This window comes from Urocitellus parryii, unplaced genomic scaffold (assembly GCF_045843805.1).
Source record: "Urocitellus parryii isolate mUroPar1 unplaced genomic scaffold, mUroPar1.hap1 Scaffold_1244, whole genome shotgun sequence".
NCBI lineage: Eukaryota > Metazoa > Chordata > Mammalia > Rodentia > Sciuridae > Urocitellus > Urocitellus parryii.
Window position 1 is genome coordinate 15,012 of NW_027551927.1, and position 14,989 is coordinate 30,000.

Genomic DNA, 14,989 nt, shown 5'->3' on the forward strand with positions numbered 1-14,989 from the left:
GGTATATTCACAGCCCAGCCAGCCCTAGATGATTGGTTTTCTTTTTTCCTTTATTGGGGGGGGGGGAGGGGGGCTTGTTTGATTGCCGCGCAGCTTTACATTTCTTCTCTCTCCCCTCCTCCTCGCAGGTTGACCAGTTGGCCGGTGTGCCCCAGAACGACTGAGGTCCACCAGTTGTCCACTGGAGGACTTCGATTCTTTTTTTTTTTCTCTTTATGTAGTATGTATAGAGGTCGATCAGTTGTCCTAACATAAGCGGACGGGGATTGGGGCCGAACTGGGTGTGCATTTATGCACGCCTTTTTTTTTTTTTTTTTTCTTTCTTTCTTCCTTCCTTCCTTCCTTCCTTCCTTCTTTCTTTCTTGTTTTTTCTTTCTTGTTTTTGTTTTTTTTTAATATTTAGTGTTTAGTTTTCGGGGGACCCAACATCTTTATTTTTATTATTATTATTATTTTTTAAACTTTTTTTTTTAAATTTTGTTTTGAAAGAAAGAAAGAAAGAGAGAGAGAGAGAGAGAGAGAGAGAGAGAGAGAGAGAGAAGAGAATTATTTAATATTTATTTTTCAGTTTTTGGCGGACACAACATGGTTGTATGTTGTATGTGGTGCTGAGGATCGAACCCGGGCCGGCCGCACGCACGCACGCACGCACGCCAGGCGAGCACACTACCGCTTGAGCCACATCCCCAGCCCTAAACTTATTTATTTTAGTTTTTATTTGGTGCGATCTAACCCGGCGCCCCATGCTACCAGTTGAGCCACACACCCAGCCCCTAAGTTTTCCCCTTCCCCTTCCTCCCACTCTCTCTCTCTCTCTCTCTCTCTCTCTCTCTCTCTCTCTCCCCCCTCCCTCCCTCCCTCCCTCCCTCCCTCCCTCCCTCCCTCCCTCCCCTCTTCCTGTTGCTGAAAGCTTGGCCCAATCCAATAAGGATGGCAAGGTCTTGAGACACAGGAAAAAAGGCTTATGGCAGCGCTGGCAAAGCAAAAACATGGGGACTCTGGTCCCCAAAGACTGTGATTCTGCACCTCAGCAACAACAGGAGGTTTCGTAGAGGAGATTCAAAGGCCACCTTGCACTTCTTCCTGGCCGCAGTTGTAATTCGGCTTCTTACTTTTGATAAGACTCATTTCTGACATCCTCTGGTCTCCAAAGTCTACATGACATCCTTGACTATGCTGGGCGTGGACTCAAGGACAGATAAGTCTGCCTAAAACAGGGAAGAAAGGTGATATGATTCCCCCTGGATTGAATCCAGAAGTGCCTAACCACCACCACCACCACGGAGTTACACCTCGATTTTTTTTTTTTTTTTTTTTGAGAAGGGGTGTCCCCCTATTGCTCACCTGTGGTGGTGTTATCACATGGGGTGAGGGGGGTGTCCTTCCCCTTCCCTCTCCTGTCTCTCTATTTGCTGGTTAAAGCTCGAGGTCTCTGGAGGTTGCCTGAGTACTCCCAGGACCTCACTTTCTCTTGTGAGTAGCTGAGGTGGTGGTTGCTGGACACTGTCTCACCATTCTGATCTTTCACTACTCTTACTGTTCTCTTCCAGGACCTTTGGATCGACTTCCTTCTTCCAAGGATGGTGGAATGATGACAAAGGTGATGGTATTGGAGATTTGGGACTCCCCCCCCCCCCCGGGGTGGTGGTGGTGGTGGTGGTGGTGGTTGTTTTTCCTCCTGGATGGCTGTCAAACCTGCAGCAGCACACACATCGGTCCATCTCGAAGTGGAGAATCTCTAAAGGATCTTCAGGGAAAGCGTGGACAAGGAGGATTCAGTCCCGGGAGACACGAGATGGGAAATTCCCCCCCCCCCATTTCTTCTGGAAAATACCTAATACCAATAAAGGCAGGACAAAATGCAGCACAGGCTGGCTGGCTGAGGTTTATATATCGCCGAGTAGGTCTACAGGTAAAATTGGATCCCAGAGCAACTGTGCAGTTACTCAGGGTCCTTCCCTTTCCCAGCTGTCCGTCCGTGTCCCCTATCGGACCCAAGCTGCTCCCTCCCCTAAGGCTTTCTCAGTTGGCTAATCCTCCACACTTAGGAGTGGTGAAGGTGGGACACACGTTTTAGGCTTGCTTGGCTTCTTCAGTCGGATCTCATCTTGCCACCGGGTCAGAAACACAAGCATATGCACTTGGATGTTTCCACCCTGTGGAACTTGGGAGTTCACAGTGAGTGGTCTGCGGTCTCAAAAGGGCAGCCTCGTTGGTTGCAGTCACTGAACGCTAGGTGGCGCAAAGCTACCGTCATTTTGCAAGGCCTGCCTGAGTTCCATTTCCAGTTTCGATATCATCTATCTACATGTATAGACATAGATAGACAGATAGACAGACAGACTTAGATATCTATATCTATATCCATATACAGATCACTAAGCTGCAAGCCGCCGCGTCATGTCTTCCTCTCTTCCCTCAGCCTACTGAGTCCCTGGAAAGACAGATGGGCAAGGGCCTCAGTGCCCGCTCTGTTGTTCCCCCGCCCCGCCCCCCCCCCACACACACAGTAAAGTCCTGGAAGCACTGGGCGGTGGGGGGGACATACCGCTGGTATCTGATCACTTTCCTTAGCCTTTAACATGCCCCACCTAGGAGATAGCTTCTGTGCCTCTGCCCGACCCTTGGAATTTGAACTATAATCCTACACTTCCCCCATCCCACTCACTCCAATTCCCCAGCAGTAGTCGCTCCCAAGGCTGTCACCACTAGAGGTCCAAGGTAAACACCTTCCCTCCCCCACCCCTGAGAGTTATGAGGGAGGGCCTGGATGAGGTTAAGAGAGAAACAAACCAAAACAGTGATGTTTCCCGTTTGTGTGTGTGTGTGTGTGTGTGTGTGTGTGTGTGTGTGTGTGTGTCTGTGTGTGTGTGTGTGTGTGTGTCTGTGTGTGTCTCCAGTGTGTACCTGTCTGCGCACCAAACCCAAGCAGGATGGATTCGGGCCTGGGGGAAGGAGAGGGAGGCCCTTCCTGGGTTTACTTTCTGGGGAAGAAGAGACAAAGGAAAAAAGGTGAGGGTGTTGCCCAGCAATCAAGACCGTCTGTGGACCAATGCCCAAGGCCCTGCCCTGGGTTTCTTCCCCAGCCTAGCATCACAAAAGAAACAAAAGTAGTGAACAAAGAGAGACTCAAACAACCCAAACAGGCAAGGAAATCTCATCTCAAAGTGCCCATGGGAAACGGGGGAAAAAAAAGAATAAAGAAAAAAAGAAAAAAAAAAAAAAAAAAAAAAAACAAGATGCCTCCCGTGCTGGGCTGGACAGCGTTAGAGCGCTCGCCTAGCATATTCGAGGCCCTGGGTTCGATCCTCAGCTCCAGAGAAAAAGAAATTAATAACACAAACGCATTCTTTACAACTAGGCCAAATAAATAAATAAATAAAAGAAATCAAGACACTAGAAGAGACCTTGCCCACACAGAAAAAGGGCAGGGCGGGGTGGGGTGGGGGGGTGGGGGGGGAGATCGCCATGGAAATCACTCTACCCTTGGCATTCCAATAGCCGAATACATCTCCCCATACTCATGTCAGGGTTTCCTTGGTGGGGATGGAACCGGAAACCAGCCCCTCCCTCACGCAGGCTCATCATGGACCCTGGAAAACTGGGGACTGAACACACAGTTTGCCACTGAGCTAAACCAACATCCCCTTTTTATAAAGATATTTTTATACATTTTTGGTAAATCCATTGATTTATGAGTTGAACCCAGAAGCACTCACTTGACCACTGACTGAGCCACATCCTCATATTCAATTTATCTATCTATCTATTTGTTTGTTTTCTTGCTTGCTTGCTTGCTTGCTTGCTTGCTTGCTTGCTCTTGTTCTAGTTAAAGCTTGGTCCCGGGGTTTCAAAAACTGACTTCCAGACCACTCGCGTATAAAGGAATCAAGCCTTTATGAAAACACAACTAGCGGCGACTGACCAGAAGAACATACAGCTGTTCCCCTGACCAGCCTCAAACAATTGCAAGGGTGCTCCTTATAAGCCTGAAACCGGCAAAAGGGACGTTTTGGAGGGAGGGGGCGTCTAGCTAATGCAAGCAAGCCAAGTTACAGAAGCTGGAGAGTGAAGTCAGGCGGAGGGACGCTCAGCCAATCACAATCAGCCTAGCCACTCCAGTGACAGAAGCATAGCCCCGTTAGGGGCTAGTTACAGAAACAACGTCCCATGTCCTTAAAGTTTTCTATAGCAAAAGGAAAAGAACATCTTGCCCCAGTCATGACCCTTCTACTCGGCCTGGTTGTTTTACAGAATGGAGACGTAAAACAAAACAGAGTCCCATTTGCTTTTACTATCACAAATTTTCTTTTGGAGACAGGGGTCTCTCGAGGTTACTTTCGCCATGAGCTTACAATCCTTCTCTCAACCTCCTCCTGATCCTCTTGGGGGGTGGGGGGTGGGGGACAGACATGAACCCCCAACCCATGCCTGGCTAAGCCTTGCATTTTAATTTTTTTCCCCTTTAATTTTTTGAGTTGTAGATGGATGGACACAATATCTTTACCTTATTGGCTTGTTTGTCCCTTTGTTTTTGGTTCTGTGGTGCTCAGGATCAGGATCGAATCCACCGCTCCACACCTCCCAGGCCAGTGCTCTACTGCCGAGCTAAAACCCTAGCCCAAGCTTTGCATTCTAGAATGCATACATTTCCTTCTGCGCTGAAGGAACACAGACACATTTATTGTACAACAAGCCCAGAGATCTTCACATCACAGTTGCCTAGAAGTCCTACATACAGTCGTTGACCTTTGACTTTGGAAGCCACGTTCAGAATCTATGACTCTGGGGCTGGAGATGTGGCTCAGCGGTAGTGCGCTCGCCTGGCATGCGTGCGGCCCGGGTTCGATCCTCAGCACCACATACCAACAAAGATGTTGTGTCTGCCGAGAACTAAAAAATAAATATTAAAAATTCTCTCTCTCTCTCTCTCTCTCTCTCTCTCTCTCTCTCTCTCTCACTCTCACTCTCTCTAAAAAAAAAAAATAAATAAAAAGTATCTATGACTCTGGCCAGATAACTGCCACGATGTGGTTTTTCACAACTGTTAGGTTTGATTGATAAGTAAGGTTTGTTTTGTGATCGTTGTTGAAAGAACACTCCTGTAGCAGGCGAGTGGCCTGCTACAGGAGTGTTCTTTCAACAAACGATCACAAAACAAACCCTTACTTATCCAATCAAAACTAACAGATGTGAAAACTGGTCATTAATGGCACAGATCTTTTTATTTATTTTTTATTTTTTAGAGAGAGTGTGAGAGTGAGAGAGAGAGAGAGAGAGAGAGAGAGAGAGAGAGAGAGAGAGATTTTTAATATCTATCTATCTATCTATCTATCTAGTTAGTTAGTTAGTTAGTTTTCGGCGGACACAACATCTTTGTTGGTATGTGGTGCTGAGGATGGAACCCGGGCCGCACACATGCCAGGGGAGCGTGCTACCGCTTGAGCCACATCCCCAGCCCCAAGCACAGATCTCTTTTTTTTTTTTTTAAATCTGAATGTTACACCGAATTCAGTGTTAGAACTTCCACATGTGTCACTGACTACGGGATAAGTTTAGAGCTTCGGTACAATACACGTTCTAATAAAAAGGGCATTAATTGGTGACCTCTCGTGTAGGAAACTTATATGTCTTTAAGTGTACCGACTTTTGAATAATAAAAAAATCTCTCACACACAGCATACTACTCTAGTCCCCAGATGTGCACACATCTCCAGTGGCAGAGATGCGGGGTGATTCAGGAGAATCACAAGGCTAAGCCCAGCCTCAGCAACTTATGGAGCCCTGCGGTAAAGAGAGAGAGAGAGAGAGAGAGAGAGAGAGAGAGAGAGAGAGAGAGGGAGGGAGGTGTAGGTGTTGGGGGTGTTGCTCAGAGGCAAAGCATCTCAGAAGGAAGAGGGGGAATTTATTATAATAAGAAAACATAAGAACTGAACCTTTACAGCAGCAAAACTCTGACGACTCTGCTGACACTCTGTTGTTTTAACGCATCCGAGGCCTACCTAGCAAGGTTATCACACAGAAAAAGTGATTTTCTGGATGGAAATTCTAAATATTTGTTAGCCAATGGGCAGATATCCCACCCTGAAAGTCAATGTAGCTTCACCTGTGATTAGGGAGGGGAAGGAAGGGAAAAGAGAAAGGAAAAAGGATATGGGTTTTAACATGAGCCTCAGTGGCTGAGCAGTGAGACTTATACTCAAAGCATATCAAGTGGACCCCTGTTACATTTTCTGACCCCCACCACCACCTCCCCCCCACCCCTTTCCTTGATTTGACACTTGGGAGAAAATTTTTTTAAAAAGACAAAAAAGGACAAACAACAGCAGCAACAACCACAACAGAAACAACAACCACCTTACCGAATTTCTGAATTTACATGAGTGAATTACTCTTCTTGATTCTCAGTAACATAGTTTATACTTTTCATGGTTTTTGGCTTGTTTGTTTGTGTGTAATTTAAAAAAATCAGAAGAAATTATTGGTATTCATTGCATATACAGTGACCCATGTTAGCTTATCTCTCAGTTGCAAAGAAGGGGGGGGGCGCAAGGGGGGGAGGGGTTGGTGTTGGTGATGGTGGCAAAAAGCAACCTGGAACCTGCTTTACCTAGGCTACTGGTTTGATAAAGTCTTCCTTGCATGGATGTGTTGTAGGGACAAATGAGGCAAGGCACCGACCGAACAGAGCGGGAAACGGTTTTATTTGGCTGCCGCCAGGTTCAGAGGACACGGCTTTTGCTGTAATGAATTAATCCCCTGAACCCCGACTTCAGGTAGTTTCAGAGTTTTATACCGAGCATGTAAGGGGAGGGGCTCAGAAATTCATGGTCTGCAGAAGTTCACATAAAAGCAGCTTTTTCTCTCACTGTTCTGGGCATGTTAACCCACCCTTCGAGGACAACACCTGAGAAGGGGAGAGCTTCTTCCCCCCTCTCTAGTCTCTCCCTGCCAGCTGTAACCATGGAGTCCAGTTGGTAACTTCTCGTATCTTAAAAATGTAGACCTCTGGGTGAAGTCCAGCTCAAGGCCAGAGGCCTTGTTTGCACATTTCTTCAAAGTACTATTCTGGATATGTTTGTGAAAAACTAGTAAGGGGGTGTCCAGCACCTGGAGTGCTGGTGTCTTCTCGGCCAGTGGCCAAGTAAACAGGGCGACACGAAAATAGGAAGTTTATCCACCTTGAATTCTTTTGCAGAGACCCTTTTGCCGACACACCTAAAACCAGTCTGGGTGAAGATTTCTGAAGAGGCCCAGTTAAGACTTTTCAGTGGAGGGGGGGGGGGGTGCCACTTCAGATGATGATGAATCGCAAAGACACATTGGACTGACCCAAACATATCACATATTTTAAGATTCTACTCATTCAGGGCAAAGAGTAAGCAGTTTTACCTAACAATAGTTTGGTTTCAAAAGGCTTTTTTTTTTTTTTTTTTTTAATCTAATACCCTGCTTTTCCCTTAGAGCTCTTCTCTTTTCTCTTAGAAAACTCTACTCTTAGTCAGAGGTCCAAATCTCCATTCAAATGACACAGGAAAAAAAAAAAAAATTCTCTCAAGCACTTGGACCCCTCCTGCCCCAAACAAAAAAGTTCTGGGTGATCAATGAATTTAAAAAGCAGGAAGAATGAATCATTAACAGAAATGAACATAACCACAGTTACTACTTTGTAAGAATTGGAAAGAATTAGCCAGGGCAGAGCTTCCAATTGAAACACTGTAATTATTAGACAACAAACAAACAAACAAACAGACAGACAGACAAACAAAAACCCTGAAGTACAGGAGACTCTCTCCTTCTCTCTCTATAACACACACACACACACACACACACACACACACACACACACATTTCCCTCTCTTTCTCCACACCAAACTCTTTTTAAATCACTTGACTTTCAGTTTCTCACTTAGTGGAGCACCCCTTTTCTTTAGGATCAATCTCCTCCTAGGTTTCTTTTTATACCAAAGGGTGTGTGTGTGTGTGGGGGGGGGGACGACAAGTTACACATGATCCAGGAGAAGGAGGCCAAAGCAATCAGGTTATTAAGGAACATCAGGAGAGAGAAATTAAATGCTGGTGGACACATTGAACAAATGCTCTGAAACAAGTGATATCCAAATTAACCTCTTAGTTTAGTTTTAAACCATAAATGCAGAGTTAGAGAGACAAACTGACCCTTAAAACAGATACGGGAAACCATACTGGAATCTGAAACAGGCTGGGAATTGTGAACAGCCTGGAGAGGCCATATTTTTCTTCCTTCAGGGGCAGTGGGAGAGACTTTGCACTGCCTGTTGTTATGTAAATTAGAACTGAGACCTGCCCCAAGCAAGCCCGGTTTAGTGTAAGAATCTTACTTCCCCGCCCTGATAACTGGCACCCCAGCCTGGCAGAAAACAAATTTTCCCTTGCAGACAAACTGGTAGGAACCCAAAGTGGCTGGAACCACCCCCCCCCAAAAAAAAAAAAAAAGAACAAAATGGCACAGAGAAGGAATAGTACAAGTACCTGCTTTATCTAGGCTACTGGTTTGATAAAGTTGACACTTTGTTGGGGGTATTTCAATCTCACCTTGACCCCTGACCTGCCCCTCTCAAGAGTTTGTGAAAGATGCAAACTGATTTTTACATGTTTCTGTCAATTCCTACATTGTCTGGATGGATCCAACCGTGGCCTATCAGTCTGCCTGAAATGAATCCTGGCAGTGGCCAACATGCCTGACCTCCAGATTACTTTTGTGGTGTTCAGAGAAGAGTTGTGGTGTGATTTCATGTTTTAGACTTTGTCGAGATTGGGTTTATGTTCCATTCTATGGTCAACTCTGGTAAACATTCCGTATTCACTTTAAAAGAAGGTTTAAAAGAAGGTCTGCTGGGGCTGGGGTTGTGGCTCAGTGGTAAAGCACTTGCCTTGCGTGTGTGAGGCCCTGGGTTCGATCCTCAGTACCACATAAAAATAAATATTAAAAGAAAAGGAAGAAGGTCTGCTGTGTAGTGGTGGCCTTGCAGTGTTCTGAACATGACCATTAGGTGTGGGTTGTTCGTGATGTGCTTCTGCTGTCCTTGGTTACTGATTATTTATTTATGGCCTATGTCATCAGCTGCTAAGGGATGAGTGTTCTCGTCTCTTTGCCATAATTGATTTATCCATCTTTTCTTTTAATTCTCTCTGGTTTTCATATAGGTATCTATTTATTTTTTTCTAAACATTTTTTTTTTTTTAAGCTGTAGATGGACACAATGTCTTTATCTTTATTTATTTATTTCTATGTGGTGCTGAGGATTGAGCCCAGGGCCTCAGGAATGCAAGGCAAGCGCTCTACCACTGAGCTACAATCCCAACCCTCATGTAGGTATTCTGAGGTTATTGAATGACTTGCACACTACCTTAAGATTGTTTAATGCTTCCTCAAAGATCTGACTGTTTATCAATGTGCTATGTTCCTCCTACGCCTGGCAGTGATTGTCTTGTGTGTACCTTGAAGTCGTACTGAAAATAAATAAGTGACTGAGTACAGTGGCCTATGCCTGTCATCCCAGATGCTTGTCTCTCTCTCTCTCTCTCTCTCTCTCTCTCTCTCTCTCTCTCTCTCAGCTGAGGCAGGAGGATCCAGAGTTTAAAGCCACCCTCAGCAAAAGTGAGACACTAAGCAACTCAGTGAGACCCTGTCTCTAAGTAACATACTAGATAGGTAGGGCTAGGGGATGTGGCTCAGTAGTCAGTGAGTGCCCCTGAGTTCAATCCCTGTTTACAGGCCTCCTCCAATAAATAAACAAACAGATAAATAAATAAATAAATAGATAGATAGATAGATAGATAGATAGATAAATAAATAAATAAATAAGTTTATTTTGTCTATTTAGGTGATGATGATGATGATGATGATTTTAATGTGGTGCTGGGATTGAACCCTGTGCCTCATGCGTACTTGGTAAGTGCTGTACCACTGAGCCACAACACCAGAATGACAACACCGTGAAGTGCTCTTGCTCAGACTGTGGTCTCCTGTGTGGCTGGGGAGGGCAGGGGTTGGGTCCATTTAGGGCTGACAGATATTGTTGCCCTGCTACGTCTTAGATGAAACAGTGCGTAATATGTGCACACAGATAAAAATGAAGGTAGAGATGGCAAGCTTTATTTATCCAGCTTTATTTATCCCAGAACATGTGGTGTTTCAGTCTAGGGCAACAGACCATGCTTTTTAGCCAAGGCAGCCTCTCTTAGAGCCCTGTTACAGCTTCTGATTACTAAGTACCTAAATGTAAAATTTGGCTCTGTGATATTGATAGATTAAAAAAAAAAAAAAAAAAGATAAAATGGCCAAACAGACAAAATAGAACTCCACAAGGAAGCATCCTTTTTCCTATTAGGATTAGTATTCTTTTTTTTTTTTTTTCTCCTGTTTCCTAGTATGTTGTCGGTGGACAGCACACCTTCTTTCGATTTGTTCCTTTTTGTATGGCGTGCTAAGGCTCAGACTCTGTGCTAGGCCGGCCCTCTGCCACTGACCCAAAGACATAGACAGCCCCTAGACAAGAAAGGATTCTCAGAGGCTGGTCATCTTCCAATTTTTTTTTTTTTTGTACAGAAAAAGGAGGAAACACAAAGCCCAAAGACCAGCAGATCAAATTCCCAAGCAACCGATTTCAAACTGATTTTTACATGTTTCTGTCAATTCCTACATCGTCTGGATGGATCCAACCGTGGCCTATCAGTCTGCCTGTCTAATTGTGGCTTCACCGTGGTGGTTTCGGTTTTGAACTCCCACAGCGCCCCGTGTCCCCCGCCGGATTCTCTAGGGGTGCTGGGCAGACTGCCGGCGCCTCCCGCTGCTGCGGGGGACCCTGGGGGAGGGGGAGAGGCGGCGGCTGGTGGCACGTGCCCGGGTGACTTTCTACGACCCCTGCGGAGCAGATCCCGCTGACACCGACCGACTGAGGTTCCGCGTCCCTTCAGCCTGATTTGGTTGACGGTTTTCGAGCTCCCCCTGGTGGCCGCTTTTATAGGAGCGTCTTAATCCAATTCTGAGAAGTATCTGTTCAGGTCCTTGGCCCATGGATTGATTGGATTTTTTGTTCGATTCTTTTTTTTTTTTCTTTTTGCTTTCTGTCCCCCCCCACCCCCGTTGTTGTTGTTGTTGTTGTTGTTGTTGTTGTTGTTTCGCTCTGGGGCAAGGGCCCACACTTTGTAGCCGAGGCAGCCGCTCTTAGAGCCCTGTTACAGCTTCTGATTACCAAGTGCCTAAAGGTAAAATTTGGCTCTGTGACCCAATGGAAAATGACTTGCCATTCAAGAATATGCTCATTTCTTAGGGAAAACAACAACAGCAGCAGCAACAGAAACAGCACCCCCCCCCCAAAAAAAAAAGATAAATAAAGACACAAATACAAATAAGAATTCATGGGCTGGAGATGTGGCTCAAGTGGTAACGCGCTCCTCTGTCCTGCTGGGTTCCAGCCTCAGCACCACATAAAATAAACATGTTGTGTTCACTGAATACTGAAAAACAAACATAAAAAATATTCAAAATATTCTCTCTCTCTCTCTCTCTCTCTCTCTCTCTCTCTCTCTCTCTCTCCCCCCCCCCCCCCCGGTCTTTAAAAAAGAAAAATAAGTAAAAGTTTAAAAAGGGGCTGGGGATGTGGCTCAAGCAGCAGCGCGCTCGCCTGGCATGCGTGCGGCCGGGATTCGTCCCTCAGCACCACATACAAACAAAGATGTTGTGTCCGTCCGCCGAAAACTAAAAAGTAAATATCAAAGTTCTCTCTCACTCTTTCTTAAAACAAAACAAAACAAACAAACAAACAAACAGACAAAAAAAAAAAGATAATGCGGCCAGACAGACAAAATAGAACTCCACAAGGAAAAATCCTTTTTCCTATCATGATCAGTATTCTTTTTTTTCATTTTTGGAGTAGTTGTAGGTGGACAGCACGCCTTCTTTCGACTTGTTCCTTTTTGTATGCCGCGCTAAGGCTCAAACCCAGCGCCTCCTATGTGCTAGGCCGGCCCTCTGCCACTGAACCACAGACAGAGAGGAGGGAGGATTCTCAGAGGCTGTTCATCTTCCCATTTTTTTTTTTTTGGGGGGGGTACGGAAACAGGCGGGAACCCCAAGCCCAAAGACCAGCAGATCAAATTCCCAAGCAGCCGATTTCAACGGGTTTTTACACGTTTGTGTCCATTCCTCCATTCTCTGGATGGATCCGACCGTGGCCTAGCAATCTGCCTGTCTTAACAGTGGCTTCACCGTGGTGGTTTCGGTTTTGAAGTCCCACACCGCCCGTGTCCCCCGCCGGGTTCTCTAGGGGTGCTGGGCCGACCTGCCTGCGTCTCGCGCCCGCCGCTGTGTGTGTGTGTGGGGGGCCCTGGCGGGGCGACCCGACTGGTGGGACGTGTCCGGGTGACTTTCTACGACCCCTGCGGAGCGGATCCCGCTGACGCCGACCGAGGTTCCGCGTCCCTTCCTCCGGATTTGGTTGACGGTTGTCGAGCTCCCCCTGGTGGCCGCTTTTATGGGAGCGTCTTCTCATCGGAAGTCGCCAAGGCGTGATATTCGGCGGCGGTGGCCGAGACGGAGTTCCAGGAGCTGGGCGGCGCCGGCGGAACTGTCTCGGTCGCGCTGGGCTGGGCCGTTGTGGCCCGTTGGCGGGATATTGGACCGGCGGGCTTAGTGTGTGTGTGTGTCGGTTGTCTTCTCTCCCTGCTCGGTCCGGGCCGCGGGCGCCTCGGGTGGCGGTCTTGAGCGGTTCCTTCGGTGGCGCGGGCTTCGCTTTGCCCGGTCTGGGTCGGCCGCCGGGACTTCTGTCTTCTTTTTCTCCCGCTTCCTCTCCCTCTCTCTCGTGGGTTTTGGCCGCGGAGCTGCGCCGGGCGGGCCGGAGGGGTGTGCTGGCCCGGCCTTGCCGCGTTCCCTCTTTGGGGGCCGCTGCCCGGGGCTTGTCCCGATGGCTGTGCGCGGCGTCCTTCGGTGGTGGGTCTTAGCGTGTTCCCCGGCCGCCCCCCGATCCTGCTCGTTGGGGATGGTGGTCCCCGCCTCTTGCTTGCGCCTTCGTCAACGAGGGTCGACCAGTTGTCCCTAGGGGCTCTGGATCTCGGTGATGGGCTCGATTTCGCGGTCCGCCGACCGTGACTCTCTTCGGGGAAGGCGGCAGTGGTGAGTGAACTGTTCCCCGTTGCCCCGGTCGCGGTTGTTTTGGCCCGAGTTGGCCGTTTTCTGCCATCGGGTAGGTGCTGACACGGTGTCCTCTGGCGTGTGCCGCCAGAGGGAGGGAGGGAGCTTGGGCCTCCGGGTGCGTGCGGGGCTCTGGGCTGATGGGGTGGCCCGGACCCGTTCCCTCTTGAGCCGCCTGCCTTGGGCCTGCGTGCGACGGCTCTTCGGTGCACCTGGAGCGCCCTCGCGGTGGTGCCACCTCCGGCCGGCCGGTCTCCTGGCGCCGGAAGGGCGGTGGGGGAGGTGGCGGGTGGTCCTTTACCGCCCGTGCGCTCCCCGCTGCGGGCGCCGAGGGCGGTGTGACGACGCTAGCTTCCATGGCTCCGAGCCGCGTGTCAGGCGTTCCCCGTTCCGTGTCGTCGGCCGCTCTCCCTGGGGTGTGGGGCCGGCGAGGCCGTATCAGGCTCCTCTTAGAAGCGGTCCTCGCCGGGTCTCCCCCTGCTCCCCGGGTCTCTCCCGCCCACTCTGCTGATCGATGTGGTGACTTTGCGCTCTCCTGGGCTGGACCAAAGCCGCGCCAGGCGAGGGACGGACATTCATGGCGAATGGGCCAGCTCTTCTCGTCCTGCCCGCGGGCCCCTCGCCTTGCCTCCCCGCCCGTTCGCGGTGCGGGGAAGGGCGGGGGTGCGGAATCCGGCCTCGACCTCGCTCCCGGGGTCCTTTGACGTAGCGGGTGCTTCCCGCCCGCCGCCCGCTCTGGGCGGCCAAGGGCCGTGTGTGTGGCCCTCCCCGCGTCGGGGAGGGCTGCCGCCGTGCTCCCTCGGCGCGACGGCGCGCCTCTGCTTCGGTGCTCCTGGGGCGCTCCGGGTCGTTTCCTGAGGTGCCTGAGGCTGAGCCGGTGTGTGCTGTTCCCGGTCCCGGTGCCGCTGCCGCGGCCGGCCGCCGCCTCGCTGTCGGTCTCGCCCCGTCTGCGGGGGTTTCCGAGGCGAGTGCCTGAAGGGAAGAACGGTGTTGCTTCGTTCGGGGGATCGAGGCGGTGAGCCCGGCAGCGTTGCCCGTCCCCTCTCCGGGGGGGAGCGGGTCGCGTTGTCGTCCCCAGCGCTGAGTGGCGCGGGGAGTGTTAGGCGAGCGGGCGCCCGCGCGCTCTTTCCTCCCTCCGGTGGGGGAGAAGGAGATGCTGCTCGGGCGTGCGAGCGATTGTGGCGGGACGCCGAGCAGGGGCCGGGTCCGGCCCCTGAGGCGATGGGGCTTTGGGTGTCCCCGGCCGCGAACGCTCGAGAAGCCTTGTGCTTGCCCATACCGCAGATCCCCCCCTCGTTGTCCCGGCGGCCGGTCGGGAGAGGGGCTGGGTTGGGTGCGGCCCACCCTCAGTGAGGAACGTTTCTCTAGCGATCTGTGAAGGGCGTGCCTCGTGTGGGGTACCGGATTCCCCCATCGGCCGCCCCCTGCCTTGTGCGCTACGCCACCGTCGGTGGTGAGTGTAGGCGAGAGTCCCCCCCTCCCCGCCGTCTGGGAGGGCAGGGGTCCGCCGGCCCCCCGCGGGTGGGGGCCGAGCGCCTGCTCTTTGTGCCTACCGCGGCCCGCGCCTCCCCCCTTCGAGTCGGGGGAGGGTTCCCGCTGGGCCTGGCCGGGCCTCCTGGCGCGTGTGGGGCCACCGTGTGGGCCGCTGGTGCCGCGTGTGTGCGCGCGCGGTGGCGGTGGGTCTCTGTTCGCGCGGCCGGGGGTTGAGGGGCCCCGTCCCTCTTTCCCCCTCGCCCGCTGCGAGTGGCCCTCTGCCCGCTCCCGGTCCCGAGCCGGCGGGCGGCCCGCGTGCGTGTGCGCTGGCCCGGGGCGCGG